The sequence below is a fragment of the Lepus europaeus genome, chromosome 15 (genome assembly GCF_033115175.1).
Source record: "Lepus europaeus isolate LE1 chromosome 15, mLepTim1.pri, whole genome shotgun sequence".
Lineage (NCBI taxonomy): Eukaryota > Metazoa > Chordata > Mammalia > Lagomorpha > Leporidae > Lepus > Lepus europaeus.
The window spans coordinates 6,829,283-6,834,896 of record NC_084841.1 but is presented as its reverse complement, the minus strand read 5'-3'; the positions used below and the strand labels follow the sequence as shown (position 1 = coordinate 6,834,896).

General features: G+C 47.2%; 1 pseudogene; it reads right to left on the bottom strand.

Annotated features, from left to right (window-relative positions):
* Positions 1-3,832: 3,832 nt before the first annotated feature.
* LOC133774153 (nucleophosmin-like) lies at positions 3,833-5,084 on the bottom strand (annotated as a pseudogene).
* Positions 5,085-5,614: the final 530 nt, after the last annotated feature.

Genomic DNA, 5,614 nt, shown 5'->3' with positions numbered 1-5,614 from the left:
TGCAAGGGGCCTGCTCTGCTTTGTCATCTGGTAGTCATTTGCAGAGTGAGTGAGACACCACGGGGGACTTGCCTCTGGCAGGCAGTCCCCTGTTTGATTTGCAACATTTGTCCATGTGCAGTTTCGTGCCATTTGAGAATCGCACACCACATCGCTGAACTCAGTTCTTCCCACTATGCCTCAGTGTGTGTCAGCTCTAGGGCGAGGACCCCTCACACCCGGCCGCCCTGGAATGGGGCCCAGGGGGTATGTTGTGGTCATGTTTTGGGCTGAGCTGGAGCCAAGAAGGAGCTGAGGGAAGCATCATTTCCCTGTGCAAAGCTGCCCCCTGACCCGAGGTAAGGCAGGGGAAGGGGGAGCCCTTGGTGCAGAAGGGCAGGGCGTGCCCTGGTAGAGTTTTGCTTTATGTACACCCATTCTGTTCTAGTCTGACCCTGCACCAGCCAACATCTTCCTGAGAAAAAACACACTCCACGGCTGCACCTGGAGTCCTGCTTCTTCCAAAGGTGCCAGCTTGGTTGGGTAGGATTGCACCCGGACGGCCCCAGACAAAACTCGGAAACCAATGCTTGCTTGTTCACCACTGTCCACCCCAGCGGTTTCTCCCAGCACTCTGGGCTGATAGCGCCACCCTTTGTTGAACAAAGATTTCTTGAGCAGCTACTTGGCACCTGCCACTGTTCTGGGCCATGTACTTTGATGTAGACGATCCATACAGACAAAATCATGGCCTACAGGAATATCATATTCTAATAGCGACTTGAGCTAGTGGCTTGGGCACAGATGTAAGGAAGCCAAAAGTTCAGTTATGGGAGGGGCCAGTCGGTGTCCAGTCGCAGGGGCTGGTGTGAGCCCCAGGGAGTGTTGGGATTGTGACCAACTGGAGTGTGAGTGCCCACTGCGGGAGACATGGCTTCTCCACCTTGACGTAATGTTGCCTTGTGCTTTTCAGTTCAAGAAAAGCTGAAATGTGGATTTTTAAAATATTGGTAACTAGCTCAAAGTTTAAAAAAAAAAAAAAAGTTCAATACCCAAATCCCAAAACAGACAAAGAACAAAAGCAAAAAATTCCATCTTTGCCAGATTCTGCCTGTAATAGAGTTTTCAACTCCTGTGCCCTGGGTTAAGCAGGAAACGTGGGCCTTTGTCTTCAGGGACCCACAGGTGAAGCCACAGTGCTCATGGGGATCTGCTCAGATCGTCTTGCTGCGGGAGGCACAGCTGGCCAATGGCCTCATTGTCTGCCCCTTTCTAACCACACCCATCTTTTACCAAGCCCATCCTTTCCGGAGGCTGCAACCGGCCCCTGGCTGGGCACAGCCCACAGGGTTCTTCCTGCAGCCCGAGACTCTTACTGGTCAGTCTGCCATCCCTCCCTCTTCCCTCAGCATCAGACCTGTGTCCCAGTGTGAATTTTTTTCCTGACTTCTGCCCCTGTCCACGTACCTGATTGTTCAGCAGATCCAACTCCTCAAAGACTCAATGGAATAGTGTGCTTGTTGGGTCACGATGTCTTCTTTGGATTGCTTTTCTACCTACCTTCCTTGTCCTGATCACCACTCTCTCTCTTAGAACTTCACACACACACACACACACACACAAGATCAGGTCTCCGCAGTTCACAACCTGAACAAGCAGAGATGGAGTTGCTGACTGTAAGTTCTACAAGGATGTATGAGGTGCGTTTAGCTCCTTGATGCTAATGTTTTCCATTCATTCGTGCTCGTTTAGTGTTTTGTTGACTCCTGGGATAGAGGTGACTTACTGTCCTTGCAGTTACAGTGGTGTGACCCAGACTCGGGCCCACTTGCTCCTGTTCTAGGGGACTGAATACAAACAGGATGTGGTTGTCGGTGGGCGTGTGTTGACTGTGGCTGGAGTGGCAGGTTCAGTGTTGTGTAGTAGAGAAGCAGCAGCTGAGTTTGTGTCAGGCAGCTTTTCTCTGGCCCTCTGCATGGCTTGGCTTGGACGTGTGTGACTCAGGACAGAATGAGTTAGAGACCAGAACAATGGATACTCCCCAGCCGGTCTGATGACAGCTGGCCTGCGGGTTACAGGCGCAGCCCACAGTAATCAATGGGAAACTATAAACGAAACCATCCGGGGCGTTTCCATCGATGTGAAAAAAAGGCCCCATTTGAAGGAATGCTGAATTTTCAGTTCTTAAGTAACGATGAACCCACTCTACGGGAAACCCAACGCCGGTTGCAAATGGAGGACCTGTTGGCTCGCAGAAAGCTCTTGTGGCTGTTTTTAATGTCTTGAGCCTCTTCTTCCTGCAGGCTAACACCCCCAGCATTCTGTGTCTCTGCTGTTGCTTAATTTCTTCCATGGCTTCCTTCCTTTATTGCCTGGACTGTGTGGAGATTTGATACATCTTGGAGGCCATGGGGAGTGTCTGACATAAGACCCAGGCTGCCATTTCGTGGGGGTTTAATTGTCCCGTTAGATGGGAAAGGGGCATTTTAATAAAAAGCTTCTCGAACTGAGAGGGAATTAGTCAAGAATTGTTTAAGGAAGACTATTATTATTCTTGCATCTGACACTTTAAACACAGCTATTAAGCCCATCCACGTCTGGACGTGCAAATCAGCAGTCGACACCACTGAGAACGCCCAGTCGTGCAAGGTCGCCCACAGCTTGTCTGCTACCTACCCATTCTTGCTTTTGCCTCCTATGTCTTAGGTCTCCAGGAGACATTTTCTTTAGCACATTATCTCCTTGTTTGAATTTGAAATGTATCATGCGAACAGAAAATCACACACAATCTACATAAGTTGTTTAGTGGGCACCTAGAGCAAGCGCTCCCTAACTACCGCACGGTACAAGAATAACAGACTTGTCAGACCCGAATTTCCTTCTCAGCTTGTTACTCTCCCAGGAGCTGACCCTTGAACCGATATTTTTCATAATCATATCGTTGCTTTTTTAAAGTATTTTTTTCTTCTTAGAAATGTATCACTAAGCAGTAGGGATCACCCCGCTTCTTGAGCTCAACACAAAAGGAACCACACATACTGTGCCTTGCTTTGATTTCTCATTTTCCTCCATAGCTTATTTGGAAGCTTCATCCCGATGTTCCGTGCAGCGTTGAAGAGGGGTGGCAGTACAGTTCTACACCTGCTGGTGCCATGTCCTCAAGCCCAGGCAGCACAGCGTGGAGAGAGATACCCAGCACTAGGGAAAGGAGAGAAGCGAGCACTGGACTTGGTAGACTAAGTTCCGGTAAAACTCAGCTGGGCCCACCGGGAGCCCCGAGTTCAGGCTGGTACCCTTGGGCTGAGCCTGTGGGCATGCCTGGGCACAGGTTGCATCCCACAGCCCAGGCTCTAGGCCCACCAGGTGCACTTGGTCTTGAGGGATGTCTCAGCGCTGGGCCAACCCCAGAAACCCCAGGATCCCAAGGGACCCCTGCAGCCCAGGTTCTGAGTGTGCTCTAGGCCATGCCTGCCCCTGCAACTCCAGACACAGAACTGAAGGCAGCGCTGGGCTGGCCTGCAACCCGCATCAGGCCCCAGAACCCTGGTGTTCAGACAGCCACTTGCGGTCCCAAGTGCTGGGCCAGCCAGCCGGGGGCTCCAGCAGTGACTCAGACCACCGATCATGCCAGGGGGCCTGCCCAAAATCTCTGGATGTCATCATTTTGCTATCAGATAGAAGTGGCATTTTTTTTGCTTTTTAATTTTTATTTTAAAATATTTCAAATAATACAGAAAAGTATAAAGAAGAGTCCAACAGACACACAGTTTGGAAATTTTTAACATTTTGTTATATTTGTTTCATATATAAATATTTTCTACACCTGCACATATATACCTTTTATCTTTTTTTTTACTTTATTAAAATACTGAGTTTATTTCACATGTCTATTTGTCTCCCCACCATTTCCACGTCTGACCACTGCTACTACTGTGTCCTATCATAACATTCCATACATGCTTAAAACCAAGCAAAGGGTGGAGTTCCTTCTTTAAAAACTAAACAGGCATTTTGGACAACACATTCTTGGCAATGGAACCTGGACAACATTTATCAAACACGGTAGGGAAAGTTCTCACTCTGCATTATAAAAAGGACAGCCAGATATCAACTATTACAGAAATGAAATAAGACGGAAAATTTTAACAAACTGTTTAAACTATTTTCTTAAAGAGACTTCCTCCACTGCCAATGATCTTGAATAGCCTCCTGGTCAGTCATCCGGAAGCAATTCTTCACATAATTGATGAATTTGGCTTCCACTTTGGGAAGAGAACCACCTTTTTCTATACTTGCTTGCATTTTTGCTTTAATGTCTTCTACAGAAGTAGGTCCTTTTGGTGTTTTAGGAGTTTTTTCCTGTTTTTTGAAGGATTCTTGACCTTTTGATCTTGGTGTTGATGGTTTTGAGTCTTTCCCATTCTAGTTTGATTCCTGTGCATTTTTGGCTGGGGTATCTCATATAGATTTCTTCACTGGAGCTTTTTCTTCAGTTTCCTCATCATCAAAATCATCATCGTCATCATCTTCATCATCATCTTCAGCAGCAAGCTTTACTTTTTTCTGTGGTACCTTGCTGCCACCTCCAGGGGCAGATCGTTTTCCAGATATACTTAATAGTTTCACATCCTCTTCCTCTTCATCTTCTGACTCTGCGTCTTCCTCCACAGCTACTAAGTGCTGTCTGCTAATAAGCACAGGCCCTGAACCACACTTCAACCTTAAGACCACAGGTGGTGTTATTTCAAAGCCCCCAAGGGAAACCGTTGGCTGTACAGACATTTTCTACGTTGCCAGTGTGACTTTAATTGGGCTGCCTTCGTAATTCATTGCCTCTGCTTCAACAATGTGCAGTTCATCCTTGGCACCAGCGCCTAAACTGACCGTTCTTAAAGATATCTGGTGCTCATTTTCATCATTGTCCACTTTAAAGTGATAATCTTTGTCAGCCTTTAGTTCACAACCGAAGAGATAGTTCTGGGGCCTCAGGGGGCTCATGTCCATGTCCATCGAATCTTCCATGAGGCGGAGGGACGAACTTGGGTGGGAGAGAAAGCGGACGGAGATTAGACGCCCACTGCTGCAAAGAACAGCCGCGCAGGATGGAATCACGCCAGGCTACCTTTTATCTTGAAAGCAGGAGTGTGTACGTATTTATGTCATTTAAGTGGGATTCATGGCAAACATGTCATAAAGTGAGGAAAGAAAGCTGTATTATGGAAGGAGTATTATTCAGTAAAGATGCTATTTTAAAATATGTACAAGACAGTATGGCATTCACACATTTTATATGTAAATAATACACAGATTAGAGAAAACGTGGCATATGTCATTCTGTGTCGGCTTATTCCACCTCGCATGATCACCTTTACTTCCACCCATCTTGCTGCAAATGACAGGATTTCATTCTCTTGTTTGGATGGTACTCTGTATACAAAGCCCGCCTTCTTTATCCAGGCATCCACTGATGGACAGGTATGTTGACTGCCTATCTTGGCGGTTGTGAATCGTGCTGCAATGAACGTGAAGTGCAGGTATCTCTTTAGGGAAGAGATGCTGGCTGCTTCTCCTTTGAATCCATTCCTGGACGTGGGATAGCGGGGTCGCGTGCTAGATCTATTTTTAGTTTCTGTGG